Below are 21,278 nucleotides of genomic sequence, written 5' to 3' on the forward strand. Positions count from 1 at the left end.
CTGACAGTCCCTTGGACTGCAAGGCGATCCAGCCAGTCCATTCTAAATGATATCAGTCTTGGGTGTTCTCAGTCTCATGACTGAGTCGGACTCAGTCATGTCCGATTCTTTGCAACCCCATGAATTGCAGCACACCAGGCCTCTCTGTCCATCACCAACTCCCGGAGTTCACTCAAACTCATACCCATCGAGTAGGTGATGCCATCCAGCCATCTCATCCTCTGTCATCCCCTTCTCCTCCTGCCCCCAATCCCTCCCAGCATCAGAGTCTTTTCCAATGAGTCAACTCTTCGAATGAGGTGGCCAAAGTACTGGAGTTTCAGCTTTAGCATCATTCTTTCCAAAGAACACCCAGGACTAATATCCTTTAGAATGGACTGGCTGGATCTCCTTGCAGTCCAAAGGACTCTCAGGAGTCTTCTCCAACACCACAGTTCAAAAGCATCAATTCTTCGGCACTCAGCTTTCTTCACAGCCCAACTCTCACATCCATACGTGACCACTGGAAAAACCATAGCCTTGACTAGATGGTCCTTTGTTGGCAAAGTAATGTCTCTGCTTTTGAATATGCTATCTAGGTCGGTCATAACTTTCCTTCCAAGGAGTAAGTGTCTTTTAATTTCATGGCTGAAATCACCATCTGCAGTGATTTTTGAATATCCAACAGACTGTAGCCCACCAGGCTCCTCTATCTATGGTGATTCTCCAGGCAAAGATACTGGAGTGAGTTGCTCCAGGGCATCTTTCCAACCCAGAGACTGAACCCAGATCTCTTGTATTACAGTTGGATTGTTTACCATTTGAGCCAGCAGGGAAGCCCTTTCCCTTATAGGTTATTGTAAAACAATAGTTCCCTCTGCTATATAGTAGGTCATTGTTGTTTAGCTCTTCTGTATACAGTAGTGTGTATAGGTTAATCTAAACCTCCAAAAAGAATGTATTCTTTGATACATAGGAATATATTTGAGTATTATTATCACAAAGTAGAGGAACATGAAATACCACCATCCTCCTATCTATTGTTATTCTGAGTTCAGTAGCCCATACCAGACATTTTTTTCATGAAAATCCTCCTCCTTGTTAGACTTGACTACAAGTCTAATGGTCATTTAAAAAAAATTTTTTTTTACATTGGCAGATAATTGTTATTTTGGTTTCTGATATACAGTAAATGTGATTCAGCTGTAAGTATACATATATCCCAGCCTCATAAGCCTCCCTCTCACCCCTCACACCTACCATCCCATCCTTCCAGGTCATCACAGAGCACTGTGTTGAACTCCTGTTGTTATACAGAAAGTTCCCACTAACTACGTATTTTACATATGGTAATGTATATGTTTCAAACTACTCTCTAAATTCCTCTCACCATCTGCTTCCCCTCTTATGTCCACAAGTCTGTTTTTTATGTCTGTGTGTCTATTCCTGCCCTGCAGATACATTCATCAGTACCATTTTTCTAGATTCCATACATATGCATTAATATACGATATTTGCTTTTCTCTTTCTGGCTTACTTCACCTCTATAACAGGCTAACAGGCTCTATGTTTATTTACCTCAGTTTAACTGACTCAAATCTGTTCCTTTTTATGGTTAAGTAATATTCTATTGTGTATTATACACACACACACACACACACACACACACGCACACAATTTCATTATCATTCACCTGTTGGGGCATCTAAGTTGCTTCCATGTCCTGGCTATTGTAAACAGTGCTGAAATGAACATTGTGGTATGTGTGTCTTTTAGAATTATGGGTTTCTCAGAAAATATTTCTCAGTGGAGGTAACAGAATGGTGGAGTAGTAGGATATGAGCTCATCTTTTCCTGCAAGAACTCCAAAATTACAACTCATTGCTGGACAATTGTCGAAAGGAGAATGTTGGGTCCCACCAAAAAAAGATAACCCATGTCCAAGAGCAAAGGAGAAGCCCCAGTAAGATGGTTGGAAGGACAAAATCACATTTAGAATCAAACTCCATACTCGCCAGAGACGCATAGAAGGCTCAAACAAACCTCGTGTGCACCAGGACCCAGAGACCCCTCAATGACTGAGCCAGAACCGTTTTTGAATGTCTCCTGTGGAGGCATGGGTCAACAATTGCCTGCCACAGGGGCAGGGGCTCTGGGTGCAGCAGACCTGGGTATGCCATAAGCCCTCTTGGAGGAGGTCACCATTAACCCCATCACACAACTGCCGGAACTTACACAGGACTAGGGACTTGGGCTCCTGGGGGACAAAAAGCCCTTGTGCACACCAGGACACAGGAAAAAAAAGCAGTGACCAAACACGAGACTGACCCAGACTTGCTCATGGGTGTCCAGGATTGTATGGGGGAGGTGTGGGTTGGTGGTGGCCTGCTTCAGGATCTGGGGCACTGAGTCCAGAAATGCATGCCTGGGACCTTTTGAAGGAGTTTGCATTGTCTTCATTACCTCTACCATAGTTTGGACTCAGGTCAAACAACAGGGAGGAAACACAGCCCTGCCCATCAAGAGAAAATTGGATTAAAGATTTACTGAGCATCAAAACAAGACCCAGTTTACCCCTCAGTCAGTTTCTCCCATCAGGAAGCTTCCATAAGCCTCTTATCCTTATCCATCAGAGGGCAGACAGAATGAAAACCACAGTCACAAAAACAAACCAAACTGATCACATGGACCATAGCCTTGTCTAACTCAATGAAACTATGATCCATGCTGTGTAGGACCACCCAAGATGGACAGGTCATGGTGGAAAGTTCTGACAAAACGTGGTCCACTGGAAAAGGGAATGGCAAACCACTTCAGTATTCTTGCCTTGAGAACCCCATGAGCAGCATGAAAAGGCCAAAAGATAGGACACTGAAATATTAACCCCCCAAGTTAGTAGGTGCCCAATATGCTATGGGAGATTGGTGGAGAAATAATCTAGAAAGGATAAAGAGATGGAGCCAAAGCAGAAACAACTCCAAATTGTACATGTTACTGGTGATGGAAGTCAAGTCCAATGCTATAAGAGCAATCTTGCATAGGAATCTGGAATGTTAGGTCCATGAATCAAGGCAAGTTGGAAGTGGTCGAACAGGAGACGGCAAGAGTGAACATAGACATTTTACGTACCAGTGAACTAAAACAGACTGGAATGGGTGAATTTAACTCAGATGACTATTGTATCTACTACTTTGGGCAAGAATCCCTTTAGAAGAAATGGAGAAACCATCATAGTAAGCAAAATAGTTGCTCCTTTGAAGAACAGCTATGAGCAACCTAGAGAGCATATTAAGAAGCAGAAACATTGCTTTGTCAACAAAGGTCCATCAAGTCAAAGCTATGGTTTATCCAGCAGTCATGTATGGGTGTAAGAGTTGGACCATAAAAGAAGCTGAGCGCAGAAAAATTGATGCTTTTGAACTGTGGTGTTGGAGAAGACTCTTGAGAGTCCCTTGGACTGCAAGGAGATCCAATCAGTTCATCCTAAAGGAAATTAGTCCTGCATATTCATTGGAAAGATTGATGCTGAAACTGAAAGTCCAATACTTTGGCCACCTGATGCGAAGAACTGACTCATCTGAAAAGACCCTGATGCTGGGAAAGATTGAAGGTGGGAGGAGAAGGGGGTGACAGAGGCTGAGATGGTTGGATGGCATCACCAACTCAATGAACATGAATTTGAGTATGTTCTGGGAGTTGGTGATGGGACAGGGAAGCCTGGCATGCTGCAGTCCATGAGGTTGAAAACGATCAGACACAATTTAGTGTCTGAACTGACTGAACTAACTGAAGGGCATATACCCAGTAGTGGGATTGTTGGGTCATATAGTAGTTTTATTCCTTTTATTTTTTAAAGTAATCTCCAAACTGTTCTCCATAATAGCTGTGTCAATTTACATTCCCACCAACAGTGCAAGTGGGCTCCCTTTTCTCCATATCCTCTTCAGCATTTATCCTTTGCACACTTTTTGATGATGACCAGTCTAACTAGTGTGAGATCATATCCCATTGTAGTTTTAATTTGCATTTATCTAATAAAGAGTGATGTTGAGGACCTTGTGTGTGTGTGTGTGTGTGTGTGTGTGTGTGTGTGTGTGTGTTCATCTCTATGTCTTCTTTTGAGAAATGTCTGTGTAGGTGTTCTACTAATTTCTAAAGAGCTTCCCTGGTGGCTCATTTGGAAAAGAATCTGTGTGCAATAAGGGAGATCTGGGCTCGATGCCTGAGTTGGGAAGGTCCCTTGGAGGAGCACACGGCAACCCATTCCAGTTTTCTTGCCTGGAGAATATCTATGGACAGAGAAGCCTGGTGGGCTACATTCCATGAGGTATCAAAGAGTCAGAAACAACTGAGTAACTAAGTACAGCACGCATTTCTAAAAAATTATTCTTTTTTTTCTTAAATTAATTAATTTTTGAAAGCTAATTACTTTAGAATATTGTATTTATTTTGCCATATATTGACATGGATCCGCCATGGGTGTACATGTGTTCCCATTCTGAATCCCTCTCCCACCTGCCTCCCCATCTCATCCCTCTACAAATCTCAATGCTGAAATCTGTTGTTGAAACTGGAAATTAATCTACAACCATATTTCATCACACCATGAAAGGGGAATGTATTCAATAATATATAAATTCTCCAAGCAAGGCTTCAGCAATACGTGAACCATAAACTTCCAGATATTCAAGCTGGTTTTAGAAAAGGCAGAGGAACCAGAGATCAAATTGCCAACATCCTCTGGATCATCGAAAAAGCAAGAGAGTTCCAGAAAACATCTATTTCTGTTTATTGACTATGACAAAGCCTTTGACTGTGTGCATCACAATAAACTGTGAAAAATTCTGAAAGAGATGGGAATACCAGACCATCTGACCTGTCTCTTGAGAAACATATATGCTGGTCAGGAAACAACAGTTAGAACTGGACGTGGAACAACAGAATGGTTCCAAATAGGAAAAGGAGTACGTCAAGGCTATATATTGTCACCCTGCATATTTAACTTATATGCAGAGTATATCATGAGAAATGCTGGGCTGGAAGAAGCACAAGCTGGAATCAAGATTGCTGGGAGAAATATGCAGATATGCAGATGACACCACCCTTATGGCAGAAAGTGAAGAGGAACTCAAAAGCCTCTTGATGAAAGTGAAAGTGGAGAGTGAAAAAGTTGGCTTAAAGCTAAACATTCAGAAAACTAAGATCACGGCATATGGTCCCATCAGTTAATGCGAAATAGATGGAGAAACAGTGGAAACGGTGTCAGACTTTTTGGGGGCGGCTCCAAAATCACTGCAGATGGTGACTGCAGCCATGAAATTAAAAGATGCTTACTTCTTGGAAGAAAAGTTATGATCAACCTAGATAGCATATTGAAAAGCAGAGACATTACTTTGCCAACAAAGGTCCATATCGTCAAGGCTATGGTTTTTCCAGTGGTCATGTATGGATGTGAGAGTTTGACTGTGAAGAAAGCTGAGTACCAAAGAATTGATGCTTTTGAACTGTGGTATTGGAGAAGACTCTTGAGAGTCCCTTGGACTGCAAGGAGATCCAACCAGTCCATTGTGAACGAGATCAGCCCTGGGATTTCTTTGGAAGGAATGATGCTAAAGCTGAAACTCCAGTACTTTGGCCATCTGATGCTAAGAGTTGACTCATTGGAAAAGACTCTGATTCTGGGAGGGATTGGGGGCAGGAGGAGAAGGGGATGACAGAGGATGAGATGGCTAGATGGCATCACTGACTCGATGGACTTGAGTCTGAGTTAACTCCAGGAGTTGGTGATGGACAGGGAGGCCTGGCGTGCTGGGATTCATGGGGTCGCAACGAGTCGGACACGACTGAGCGACTGAACTGAACTGAGTATATTTTCACTGAGTATAGTTTCCTGTTCCTATACAGTAGATTCTTGTTTATTATCTATTCTGTATATAATAGTTTGTAATGTGTATATGTTAAGCATTCTTTCTCGATCTCTCCAGCTGGAGGTTTGTCAGTCTTCTTGTTCTTTCGAAACTATCTTTTGACTTCATTGATTTTCTTCTTATTTGATTCCTGCTCTCATATTCATCACTTCTTGTCTTCTTACTTTGATATTTTAAAATGTTTCATTATTTTCTGACAAATTATCTCTAATAAGAAATCTGTCATTTTTCTTATTTTTGTTTTGGTGTATCTAGCATATTTTACTCATTCTGGCTGATGTTAATTTTTTAAAGATTTGACAGTTATGTGTCATGATGTAGTTTTCTTCAAACTTTTTGTGTTTGCAGTTCAATGAGATTTTTAGATAAGTGGGTTTATACTTCTGCCACGTGTTACAAACTGCAGATGTTTCTCCAAATATTTTTCCTACCCCTCTTCTGTTTTGCTGACTTCACTCATACATATATAAAACTTTTTGACATTTCCTTAAATCACTGATACTTGGTTTCTTTTCCCAATTTTTTTTTCCTCCGTGTTTCAATTTGGATATTTTCCATCACACTGTTTCTTGCTACATTACTTACTCTACTGTTAACCCAGTTCAGTATACTTTTTAATGTTTTATAATATAGTTTTAATCTTTAGAATTTAACCTTGGTTTTTTTCTAAATCTGCAGTATAATGCAATCTACCTAGGTTCAGTGTTCTAGCTTTTCAAACATATGGAACACACATATTTTAATATTGCAAAATATTCCCATATTCTAATTCTTATTTCTGGGTTGGTACTGATTTTTCTTTTTAATAATTAAAGATTATTTTATTCTCCTTAGTGCTAAGAAAATCTTATGTAATTTTATTTTCCCCAAATCAACATATATATAATTCTATCAAAAAATATTTAACTATAGCAATGACTTCTGAGAATCTTTTCCCTTTCAATTACATGTTCAGTTTTCTATAAGAACACATTAGCTCTAATAATTATATTACTTTATACTATATATTGCTATTAATTTATATTTAATTCACAAAACTTTATTGTGTTGTAAATTATTAGTAGAAAATAGTATATGAAAATTTTTAAATATCTTCTGAAATTGGAACAAAGTGTGTTTACATAAAATTTGGGGACAAGTAATAAGATAACTAAACAGTCAAATCCAAGAAGGAACTTTAATTTGTATCTCCAAAATTAATCAAAAATAATGAAATTTAAAATTAACATTTTATTTATTTTCCATATACTTGTAATGGTCACTTCCAATTATTACTAATCTGATTGACCAGATCAATGTTTTAATTATTTCTGCAACTATTTTCATGGGTAGCATCCAAGAATCTCAGAGTCAAAGTATACTTAAATATCATAAATAGCTGTTATCAACTGGATATGGGTTCTGTGTTCAAATATTTTAGTTATACTTGTTTAACAGTTTTATAAGAAATAATAATTTCCCCAGGTTTTAATTTCATTTTTCTTTTATTCTGCATCCTTCAGCAGATGAACTAACTTCCTTGTTTGTTGCTATTTTTTTCCTTCTTGGAAAATTTTAGATTTACTCAAAATATAACTTAAGAACAATTTTTGTCATCATCACTTTATTAAAGTTGCCTGCACTAAAAATGTGACTTCTTGCTCTAAAGTCAGTGAATCTCCTCCAAACCTGAGGGGAACAGAAAAGTGGTGTGCTGTTTCTATATCTAAATTCCTATAAATAATTTAAATTCCTTCATTTTGGAAACTCATCTTTTTGACTTCTCATGTTCCCTGGCCCATACTCGCAAGAATGCATATTGTACAGACAGTTTTAGGGCATTTTCACTGTTCCTTTAATGTCATGTCCCATGACTCCTCTGTAGTTTCAGAGAAGAAAAATTATAATTTTAATGTCCTTTTCTTCAGATGATTCCTTGATAGGCTGTTTTTGGATCCACCTATTTCTCTGTAGCGGTGTTGTTCAGTGTGGTCCAAGATCCCAGTGAATACTCAAAACTGTTTATGTAGATCTGCAAGACCAAATTATCTTCATAAATGATAATATCTCATTTTTTTTTGCCTCAGTGTTTCATTGACTACACAATATGCCATATTGTAACAGATTGTATGTGTTATCAGATATGAGACACCAAACTTCTTCTATTTAATCACACATTAAATATATTCATGAAAATGATTTTAAAATAACAATAAATAAATAAATTAAATAATAGCAATAAATTATTTATCTGTGCATATAAATAATGTACTCTTTAAGAACATCCAATTCTATTTGCAAGCAAATACAAATACTAGATAAATAGTGATATTGTTTTCTCATTGTTTTACATTTTCCTGAATATATTTAATGTGTGATTAAATTTAATTTATAAAAAATTAAAATATCTGTTCTAATTTCTACATGGTAAATGTCCATAGACATAGCCAGGGATGTATTTGAATGGGCCTGCACAGAATTGTTTGTGATAACTGTGCACTCATCTCTCCAATCATATGTTCAGTGACATTTCGTTGGTACCTTGAAATTGAATGTGGTAGAAGTATTAGCCCCTTAGAAGTCAGACCCTAATCTTCCAACCTGCGACTGAATATTTGTCAGAAGATTCTGAGACGAAAGGATTTGGTTTCCTGAGACCAAAATTCTTGAAAATCATGGCTCCAGACAAGCCTTCCAAACCAATACTGAATCAGTTTGGAAAGTAATACATATCTTATTAACAAAAATCTCTTTTCTAACTTTTTTGTCCCTAATGTTGTAGAAACATATAGAGCATAAGTGTGCACCATTTTGATTCTGCCTCAGATCTACATATATCAAATTGATTACATACTGGGGAAGTTCAGTCACTAAAATTACAGCTCTTTCAATAATATTTTTTGGATATTTAATTCTTGATAAAAAAGAACATAAATATTTCATATTAATATCACTTTTTAAAAATAGGAAAACATTTTGTTGAATGTTTTACAGAATATGAAGATACTATTTTATTTGTTCTAGTACAACAGTATGCACCCAGTACAAGCTTTATGTTAGTGTGGCAGAGTGCTTTAGCAGAAAACTGTCCATTAGAAGTTAAGAACAATGAGTTTTATTTTTTGATTGTCAGCCGCCTAGATACTTGAACAAATCAACTTTTAGTAGCTGAATGATCTTGACCTATCTATCTTCTCCTACTGAAAAGATACATTATTTGTTTAACTTAATTATAACAGTTAAATTATACAAATAATTAATTGTATGATAATTATTAATTAATTGTGTAATTAATATAATATTGAATATATTAATTAATACTATTCAAACTGCAGGGCTATTTTAAACAAATGAGCAAATTATGTTATAGAACAGCACCCTGAAAAAATACAAAAAATAACACATTGTATATGTGTAACATTTGAAAAATACAGTGGAAAAGTAGAAATTATGTAAATGTATCTTTAAGGAACTATCACAACAGTATTATTCAAAACACTTTATTAATGCATAAAGTTATTGTTTTATAAATATAAAATTTACTTAGTTTATTCAGCATGAAGCTCTTCTTTTTCTTTGAAACAAAAGTAAAAATATTATGAATATTTTCTACTTCATTAAAAAACCACTAAAATGTAAGTGATTATATAGCCCTCTGTATTTATAGATATTTGTAAAATTAACTTACAGACATGTACATATTTCTAAATATATTATTAGTTTGAAATATTTTCATTACTAAAGTAGAGTTAGGATAAAATTGAAATCAGATTGTCCTTATTATGTATGCTAATACATAATTTTAAAATATTTTTGTTTAAGTTTAGGCATATAAACTAAAATTTGAAATGTTCTTTGAAACTAATAAAATTTTATTTTTAGATGCTATCACAGTGATGGGAAATTGTAGATTCAGTAAATATTTGTCCAACTTAGGAATGAATCTAGTTGCACTCCTGTATTATCATTTTTTAAGTGAGTATTTTGAAATATAGAAATTTTATATTTTGAGGATGCCAAATGCACATGTATTTTCAAGTGGCAAGCTAAGGTTTACAACACTTTCCCTAATAAAACTCATTTTTCACAGGATGGCAGGGGAGGAAATTGAAATCTGCTTCTCATTTTATAGGTGAGGAAACTTCTAAGAGGTAAACATATTCACTTATTTCACATGATTTCCTTTGTAAATAACTTATTTAGAATCCATGGGATTTAGCAATCCATATCAGTGAACTTGCATCACTTGTGAAGTGAAATATATTTATTGTGACCCACTTACATATTTCTTAACTTTAAAATCTGTTTTCTGTTACAGCCCACCATTTTTCTATTATAGCTCATTTAGTTTATTTTTTTTAGATATTGTAGATATTTATACCTAGAGAAAACTTGAAAATACCATCAAAACTATGGCTCCAAATATAAATTATCAAGTATCAGATACAAAAGCTATCTTCAATTGCTTTATAAATGTATCCCAGTGAAAAAAATGTACATTGATAATCTTTGTACTCTAATCCTTTATCTTTGGCATTTATTTTCCTATGACAATGAATTTAATTTTCAATATATTGCAATTAAAATATATATGGATTTCCCATTTTTGTAAGTCAAAATAACACTTTAGAAACAATTCAACTTAGTCATATGTGTGTGTGTTATTTACCACATACTTTTGAAAATGTATTACTTTAAAAAGCTGCCAGGAAAGTGCACAAAAATGTATATTCCTACACATATATATATATATATATATACAAATACATGTATAATACAAATTTGTATTAAAATTATAAAAACACACTATAGTTGTTTACTTGCATTTCACTGCAAATTATATAAATAATTGGTTTCCCAAATCAGACATTAATGTAAGATTTTAGCAATATTGTTTTATTGATAGTGTTTAAATTATTAAGAAATAGAAACATCATTGATTATAATAAAACAAATAATGCAAAGAGTGCAAGAATAATGCAAATAATGCAAAGAAATAGAGGAAAACAATGAAATGGAAAAGACTAGAGATCTCTTCAAGAAAATTAGAGATGCCAAGGGAATATTTCATGTAAAGGTGGGCTCTAATAAAGTGAAAGAATGGTACAGACCTAACAAAAGCAGAAGATATTAAGAAGAGGTGGCAAGAATATACAAAAGCACTAAACAAGACAGATCTTCATGACCCAGATAACCACATTGGTGTGATCACTCACCTAGAGTCAGACATCCTGGAGTCCAAAGTCAAGTAGGCCTTATGAAGCATTATTACAAAAGAAGCTAGTGAAGGTAATGGAATTTCAGTTGAGCTTTTTCAAATCCTAAAAGATGATCCTCTGAAAGTACTCAATTTGCCAGCAAATTTGGAAAACTCAGCAGTGGCCACAGGACTGGAAAAGGTCTGTTTTCATTACAATCCCAAAGAAAGGCAATGCCAAAGAATGCTCAAACTACCACACAATTGCACTCATCTCACACGCTATTAAAGTAATGCTCAAAATTCTCCAAGCCAGGCTTCAATAATACATGAACTGTGAACTTTCAGATGTTCAAGCTGGTTTTAGAAAAGACAGAGGAACCAGAGATCAAATTGCCAACATCTGTTGGTTCACCGAAAAAGCAAAAGAGTTCCAAAAAAGCATCTACGCCTGCTTTATTATCTATGCCAAAGCCTTTGACTGTGTGGATCACAACAGATTGTAGAAAATTCTGAAAAAGATGGGAATACCAGACCACCTTACCTGCCTCCTGAGAAATCTGTATGCAGGTCAAGAAGCAGTAGTTAGAACAGGACATGGGAAAACAGACTGGTTCCAAATTGAGAAAAGGAGTAAATCAAGGCTGGTATATTGTCACCTTGCTGATTTAAATTATATGCAGAGTACATCATGCAAAACACGGGCTGAATGAAGCACAAGCTGGATTCGAGACTGCTGGGAGAAATATCAATAATAATCAGATACACAGATGGCTCCACCTTTATGACACAAAGTGAAGAAGAACTAAAGAGCTTCTTGATGAAAGCGAAAGAGGAGAGTGAAAAAGTTGGCTTAAACTCAGTATTCAAAAAACTAAGAATATGACATCTAGCCCCTTCACTTAATAGCAAATAGATAGAGAAATGACATATTTTATTTTCTTGGGCTTCAGAATCACTGCAGATGGTGACTGCAGCCATGAAATTAAAAGACACTTGCTTCTTGAAAAGAAAGCTATGACCAACCTAGACAGCATATTAAAAAGCAGAGGCATTACTTTGCTAACAAAGGTCCATCTAGTCTAAACTTTTTTTTTTTTTTTTCTTCCAGTAGTCATGTATGGGTGTGAGAGTTGGACTACAAAGAACGCTGAGTACAGAAGAACTGATACTTTGAACTGTGGTGTTGGAGAAGACTCCTGAGAGTCCCATGGACTGCAAGGAGATCAAACCAGTCAATCCTGAAGGAAATCAGTCCTGAATATTCATTGGAAGGATTGATGCTGAAGCTGATTCCTCAATACTTTAGCCACCTGAAGTGAAGAATTGATTCTGTAAAAGACCCTGATGCTGGGAAAGATTGAAGGCAGGAGGAGAAGGAGACAGCAGAGGATGAGATGTTTGGATGGCAACACCGACTCAATGGACATGAGTCTGAGAAAGCTCTGGGAGTTGGTGGTGGACAGGGAAGCTTGGCATGCTGCAGTCTCTAGGGTTGCAAATAGTCAGACATGAACTGAGTGACCGAAATGAACTGATAATAATACAAATAAACTACAAATTTTCACAAGTGGTCTACATTTTACATGAGAGTCAAATTTTACTGTCCATATTATTAATTGATTCATATTTTCAGAAATAATTATTGTAATAGTTGAAAGATTTTCTTGAAAGCTTCCAGCTGTGCTTGACCCCTTCATGCTTGTTATTTTTATTAGAGTTTAACAGTTATTATTATTTATCCTACATTGATTGAAACCTCTATCCTGTGACATTGTTGCTGTCATTTGTGCCTACACTTCCGTTTACTCATTAGTCTGATCAATCCATCTATCTCCCCTTCACCCTTCTATTCAATGCTATTTTGTGGAGTGCACGTAAGTAATCTTTCCACATTACAGATTGTATATCATAATGCTAATTTCTGTTGTTCTTAATAATTCAGCTGAGTAAATGGACTGAAACAAATCTAATAAATTATTGATCATAGATTTATCTGTGTTTTTTAAGCTCAAATAATACAAAATATCAGTAATTCTACCTTTGATCTTACGTTTCAGTACTTTCCAAGTGTATAAAATGTGCTTCTTATAGAATTTTTTTTTAAGTATACATTTAGATCTAGACTTGTTCAATTTCTTAGTGTCTGGTCCTGAACAAATTAAGCTCTGTAAAATAGAGTATGTGTGTGACTGTACCCCTTTCTAACATTTGGACTCAATAATGTCACTTATTTCCTGTTGTTGTTCAGTCACCAAGTCATGTCTGACTTTTGTTAGTCCATGGACTTAAATATGCCAGGCTTCCTGTCTGGAGACAGGAAGATAGTGAAGCTATCTCCTGGAGTTTGCCTGAACTCATGTCCATTGAGTCAGAGGTGCCATCCAACTGCCTCACCCTGTGTCATCCCCTTCTCGTCCTGCCCTCAATCATTTCCAGCATCAGGGTCTTTTTCAATGAGTCACCTCTTCTAATCAGGTGGCCTAAGTATTGGAGCTTTAGCTTCAGCATCAATACTTCCATTGAATATTCATGGTCAAATTCCTTTAGGATTGACTGGCTTGATTTTCTTGCAGTCCAAGAGACTCTTAAGAGTCTTCTCCAACACCACACTTCAAAAACATTAATTCTTCTGTGCTCAGCCTTCTTTATGGTCCAATTCTCACATCCTTACATGAGTACTGGAAAACCAGTTTTGACTACATGAACTTTGTCAGCAAACAGATGTCCCTGCTTTTTAATATGCTGTCTAGGTTTATCATAGCTTTTCTTCCAAGGAACAAGTGTCTTTTTATTTCATGGCGGCAGTCACCTTATGCAGTGATTTTAAAGCCCAAGAAAATAAAATTTGCCATGCCCCCCAAAGTCACCCATCTATTTGCCATGAAATGATGGGAGTAAATACCATAATCTTAGTTTTTTCAAATGTTAAGTTTTAAGCCAGCTTTTTCACTCTCCTCTTTCAGTTTAATCAAGAGGAGCTTTAGTTCCTTTTCAGTTTCTGCCATAGGGTAGTATTGTCTGCATATTTGAGTTTGTTACTTCTCCCAGCAGTTTTTATTACAACTTGTGATTTATCCAACCTGGCATTCTGCATGATTTACTCTGCATAGATGTTAAATCATCAGCATGACAATATACCTATTTCCCTATTTTGAATCAGTTCACTGTTCCATGTCCTATTCTAACTGTTGCTTCTTGACCTGCATACAGGTTTCTCAGGAGGCAGGTAAGGTGCTCTGGCATTCCCATCTCTTTAAGAATTTTCCCACAGTTTGTTGTGATCCAGATAGTCAAAGGCTTTTGGGTAGTCAGTGAAACAGAAGTAGATGCTTTTCTGAATTTCCTTGCTTTTTTCATGATCCAACGAATTTCACTGTATTTAATTCAAACTGTAGAATCGGACATGGAACAATAGACTGATTCCAAATCAGGAAAGGAATACATCAAGGCTGTACATTGTCACCCTGCTTATTTAACTTATATGCAGAGTGCATCGTGAGAAGTGCTGGGCTGAGTGAAGCACAAGCTGGAATCAAAATTGGGGGGGAGGATATCAATAACTTCAGATATGCAAATGATACCACACTTATGGCAGAAAGCGAAGAAGAACTAAAGAACCTTTTGGTGAAAGTGAAAGAGGAGAGTGAAAAAGTTGGCTTAAAACTCAACATTCAGAAAACTAAGATCATGGCATCTGGTCCCATCACTTCATGGCAAGTAGATGGTGAAACAGTGGAAAGAGTGGCTGACTTTATTTTCCTGGGCTCCAAAATCACTGCAGATGGTGACTGTAGCCATGTAATTAAAAGGTGCTTGCTCCTTGGAAGAAAAGTTATGACCAACCTGGACAGCATATTAAAAAGCTTAGACATTGCTTTGTCAACAAAGGTCTGTCGAGTCAAGGCTATGGTTTTTCCAGTGGTCAGGTATGATTGTCAGAGCTGGGATATAAAGAAAGCTGAGCCCTGAAGAATTGATGCTTTTGAACTGTAATGTTGGAGAAGGCTCTTGAGAGTCTCTTGGACTGCAAGGAGATTCAACCAGTCAGTCCTAAAGGAAATCAGTCCTGAATATTCATTGGAATGACTGATGTTGAAGCTGAAACTCCAGTACTCTGGCCACCTGATGTGAAGAACTGACTCATTTGAAAAGACCCTGATGTTGGGAAAGATTGAGGGTGGGAGGCAAAGAGGAAGACAGGATGAGATGGTTGGGTGTCATCACTGACTCTGTGGACATGAGTTTGAGTAAATTCCAGGAGCTGTTGATGGACAGAGAGCCCTGGCCTGTTGAAGTCCATGGGGTCGCAAAAAGTGGGACACGACTGAGCGATTGAACAGAACTGAACTGAATTTATTAAAAACTTTACTCTCTAGAGTTGCAAAATTCATTTTTAAAACAAATTTTGTTATTTATTTTTTATTAAAAGTGTAATATTAAAAAAAATCACGTTTCAAAACCTATATAGTAAAATGTAATACCTTTAGCTCTTTTTATATGATTTGACATGACTGAGTGACTAACACACACATGATTCAATAAGTTATTTGATAAAATGTCTAAGGAAAATTTCTTTACTAGATTAGAAATTTAAAATGCCTTTACTAAATTAGAAAATCAAATAAATGAAGTAACAGTGAACCTAATCTTTATGCATTGATTAGCTTATTAATTTTAAAAATATTTACTGAGTTCCTACCATTTGTTAGATGTTACACTTGCACAGATGAAGACTGAAAAATGTCTTTGACTGTAACGTCAAATGAAACATTTATATAGTGAGATAACAGATTTCTTCTCATAAAAGTTTCCCGTATAATTCAGAATTGACTATTAATGCAATGAGAATATTTGCCACCTAGAATAGTAAGAATCATCTGTAGATCTTCATCTTTTTCTTACACATAAACTTTTTGTACAAATAAAATTAATTATGGAAGTAAAAATTGTGTGAAACATTATTATGCTATGATTGGTTTTAAATCTGAGGAAATGTGTGCTAGAAATGCTTCTCACATATCATCACTTTTTTTTTTTTTTGCTGTTATACAGTAACAAATAAATTCTGCACTGTTAATTATCCTGTAAATTATCCTGTTAATAATTTCACACTTAAAATATCTTGTTTTTCTTTTGCAAATAGTTATATTCAATATAACTACCCTGATATATATATGAAGTAAATTAGAAAATAACACAATGTGCTGTCTTCTCTACACTAGCAAGCTTCACATGAGCTATATCTTTCAGATGTTCTCATTAATTTATTTTACAAATGAGAATATTGAGGTAAATGGAGTAAGAAAGGAAAAAAATGTACAGTGTTGCTAAAGTGAAAAAAAAAATCAAAAAGTAAAAGTGAAACGAAACAATGAGATTCTGACATATGCTGCAAGGAGAATTTTTAACTTAGCTTTGAGAATCCAGGACTAGAAAGAGAAATGAGACAATTAAACATTTTTGACACCACAAAAGAAACTTCTGGGATTTCAGTCATGAGAAACAGTACTTTTCAAAAAGATATTTACAAATTACTATGGATAAGAGACATTGAAAAGCTATTTAAACAGTAAGATTTAAATGTGTCATATAGAATATACACAGAAATATTTTGAAGGAAGATGGCAAAGAAAGAAGCAAGTAAATATAAATGTTAATTCAAAGGAAAGTGCATGGTATCTGTCCTGTTTTCCTTTGTGCGGGCAATTGCACATTTATTTTTCTCTCTTCTCTCTCCTCAGGTTATCAGTTTGGCATTTTCAGAGACTTGAAATTGTCCAACCATCAAGACAAAAATGAAAACACTTTTATGTTTTATTTCCTTAATTCTATCAATAGAGAGACATTGTGTATTTATCTTCTTTCTTATTTCTAATACTCTTCATCATCTTTTTCACCCCTTATGAACTTGGGCTTCCCTTGTAGCTTAGTCAGTAAAGAACCTGCCTGCAGTGCAGGACACCCAGGTTCAATGCCTGGGTTGGAAAGATCCCCTGAGAAGGAAATGGCATCCCACTCCAGTATCCTTGGCCTGGAAAATCTCATGGACAGCGGAGCTTGGTGGGCTGCAGTTCATGGGGGTCTCAAAGAGTCAGGCATGACTGAGCGACTAACACTTACTTACTTATGAACTTGGGGGGAAATTCACAGCAGCCAACAGCAACAATATTCAATCTTTATAAAATACATGCTTTGGCTCTAACAACTTTTGAACTCGAGTAGGCAGGTCAGTGCTGTTCCACATACCACATGGCATTCTTCTAACCACATTTGAATATGGGAATCTATAAAACATTTTTTGCCAGCCACATATAAATTAACTTATTTTTAGGTTAAGTTTATTTTAATGATTTTAAAGGTAACTTTCAATTTGCAGTCATTACAAAATATTGTCTATATTCCCCATGTTTTACAATACATCCTAGAGCCTATCTGTAATCTCAGATACATATCGCATCTTCTTTTCTCCATTCATTTGTTGATGGACACTTAACTTGTTTCCATATCTTGGAGATTATAAATAATGCTGTGAACAAGGTGCATGTAACTTTTTAAATTAGTGTTTCTTTCAGATATAAATTCAAAAGTGGAATCACTGGGTTATATGATATTTCTATTTTTTGTTTTTTAGAGACCTCCATACTGTTTTCCACAGTGGCAACACCAATTTACATTCCCATCAATAATGTAGGAGTTTCCCTTTTCCCCACATCTTTGCTTCATTGGAGTTCTTTTTGGTAATAACCATTCTGACAGTTGTAAGATGATATTTCATTGTGGTTTTTATTTGCATTTCCCTGATATTTAGCAATGTTGCACATCTTTTCATGTGCATTTTAGCCATCTGCATTTTCTCTTTGAAAAAGTGTTTGTTCAGTTCTACATCATTTGATGATAGCAGAAAGAAAACTTAGTAGAATTAAAAACTTGCATTAATTTACTGTCATATGAAATAAATGATCACATAAACAGCATTGTCATGCACCTAAAAAGGAAACAGCAAAAAAACAGCATTGATACTTCAAATGAAAGATATCGGTATTTGACAAGTATATACACAGCAACCATCTGGTATTAACTACACAGAACTCCAAGATATTTCTGACAAAGGTAGAACTCAGACCCATTTCTTTCCAAGTGGGAATAGAGGGAAATGCATACTTATTTACAACACTAGGGCCATTTTAAGTGCACAAAGTACATGCTATATTTTATGGAGTTTTATTATTATTAATCTTCTAACTTCAATAAATAAGCTCTTTGAAGTCAGATTTAAAGGAGCATTAGACTTCCCTTATAACCTTTCAGTTAAGTCGCTCGCTCATGTCTGACCCTTTGTGACCCCATGGACTGTAGCATGTCAGGCTTCCCTATTCATCACCAACTCCTGGAGCTTGCTCAGACTCATGTCCATCAAGTTGGTGATGCCATCCAAACATCTTATCCTCTGGTGTCCCATTCTCCTGCCTTCAGTCTTTCCCAGCATCAGGGCTTTTTCCAGTGAGTCAGTTCTTCACACCAGGTGGCCAAAGAATTGGAGTTTCAGCTTCAGTATTAGTCCTTCCAATGAATATTTGGGACTGATTTCCTTTAGGATTGACTGATTCGATCTCCTGGCAATCCAAGGGACTCTCAAGAGTCCTCAACACCACAATTTGAAAGTATCAATGTAATCTTTATTGCCATTTATTTAGTATATGGCTCTATGTGTCCTAAGTCTAGTGGCTCCGAGTTAATGTATACACAGTTTTGGTGTTAGTGGGCAAGAAATGACATTTGTGAACATAACACAGAGAGCAGCTTAATTTCAATGATCTGAAATAATGGAAGTTTTTCTTTCTAAGAAAATGGCAGAGGGGCATGTAAACCCTTTCTCCATAGCACACAGGTCAGGGCATAAAGCAGAAAAATTATTCTAAATAAAACAAAACTTATGTCAGGCACACCTACAAAAAAAGAATAAAAACGCATATGTTTCAGAGTTAGATAAGTAAATTGGGAATAAGATTTGTACAGACAAAAAATTATATTCCATAAGTATGAAATCAGATTCAAAAAGCACTCCAAGGGATATATTCTATTGCACACTGCATGAAACATGGAAAAATATTGAATATGAAAAACAAAACATAGTGAGGGAAGACTAATTTTAGAATAATTATGCTTCCTCCTAAAAAGTCTTCAGAAGGGTACCTGTAATTACATAGTAAAATCTGGAAGTTAGTAGCTGACTGAAACTTACAGTATTTATGCTCAGGTGGCAAAGAATCTGCATGCAATCCAGGAGACCCTGGGTTGAGAAGATCCCCTGGAGATGGGAATGGCAACCCAGTGCAGTATTCTTGCCTGGAAAATTTCATGGACAAAGGAGCCTGCATAGTCCATGGAGTCTCAAAGAACCAGACACAGCTAAATGACTAACACACATGTATGTGTTTACACACCCCACATACACAGGGATAATTTACTGTTTTAAAATTCACACTTAAATATTAGCAATATTTTATATTTATATTTCACTTTGGAAAATAAGTGTGCCTAAAATTAACTCAAATGTGATTATGGGAAATGTAAAAAATGATTCTTTAATAAGTTATTATTATCTGAGTATTCTACATATATACTTTGTATGAAAAGACATAGCAAATATATATTTAATCATCTAAATAATGAAAAGTGTTTGAAGAGTTGGTAGTTAAATGAAAAAACTATTTTGACATAACAGAAAAATCACTGTATTGATTTAATTTATTATTTCATTCCATTGCTTCAATTCATTATATTTTTATACATTTTTTAAAAGTATATTTAAAATAATATATTTTTACATACTTTTAAAAAATCACCCTCAATGTTTTTGTTAAAGGTAAAGTGAACACTTAAATAATGAATGTAGAAGTAGTAATTGTTCAAAGGAAACCCTGGCTAAACAGAACATTTTTGAAAAGAGATGCTTGGGACACCTCTCTGCTGATACATGATTTCATAGAGAAACATATTTCCACATATAAAAATGTGATTGGAGACAAAATTTTAGCTCTTTAAAAAATGTGTGCTGATTGATGATTTATAATGTATTTATTTAAAAAATATGAGCATAGTATACCCTCTTTAAAGAAGGTTAAGTTTTAAATGGATGGAAACTTGCCTGCTAAATTATAGCATAACTCTTCCATTATTGGTACATATGATTGTAAATGTTTATTATGACATTTACAGCTAACAGTCTTTTTTGCACATCCTATATGACTTTTTCAATCATAGCGTCCATTAAAATTATATATTTAAATCAGCTTAATAAAATTATTGTTCTTTCTGTAATTATTTTTTCAGCTACAAATATTTGCTTGTATGAGCAAAGATAGAAATCTTGAATTATAAAAGTATTTTGAAAATGCATTTATTATTTATTCTTTTATCTTCATTTAGGTTTTAGATATGTTGTACAGTATACATTATATTTGTATAATGTATTTATATATAAAATAATTAAATTAATAAATGTATTTTGGTTTTGTGTTAGACAATTAACTTACTGAATGGTGTTAGGAAATAAATTTTGGAGACTACTGGACTAATATGGAACCCATATCTTTAGGAGTCAAATCCATGTAAACTGTATATTAATTTATACAGTGAAAAAGTAGAATGATTTGATAAGCAAATGTTCTATGTTTCTATGATAAACTAATTGAAGAAATGGACTAAGAAGGCTAAATTAAATGAATGCTTCAAGGAGAATTTGTCAGCCAACCTGAAGCCATGAGATATCAGGGTAACTGACGGGACTAACTGTCACCTAACAACCAGGAAAAGAATGCTTTACACATTTTAAGGAACAAAGGAACTGAAAGTATTATCACAGAGAGCAAAGGAAAGGTATGTAAGGCAAGGTCTCACCTTTAATGACTGCTCATTGAGTAACACTAGTACACAAAACACAGAGAAACATTACAGATTACACAGCTTCAGTTTTTGCATTTTAAACTCAGTTTAAAGAAGAGCCTATGACCTATAATTATTGTTTTAATTTACTTGCAGTAGGAGAGAAGTTAATAGTTTCTTATAAATAGTATTAAACTAGAAGTAAAATATAGTTTAAACAAAAGTTTCATTTGGTTACTTTTCATGAAAGTAGAGATCAATTTCCAACAGTGGTTACATTCAATATAGTTTATAGAAATCCATTTTGA

This window comes from Bos indicus, chromosome 9 (genome assembly GCF_029378745.1).
Source record: "Bos indicus isolate NIAB-ARS_2022 breed Sahiwal x Tharparkar chromosome 9, NIAB-ARS_B.indTharparkar_mat_pri_1.0, whole genome shotgun sequence".
In the NCBI taxonomy this organism is placed as follows: Eukaryota; Metazoa; Chordata; class Mammalia; order Artiodactyla; family Bovidae; genus Bos; species Bos indicus.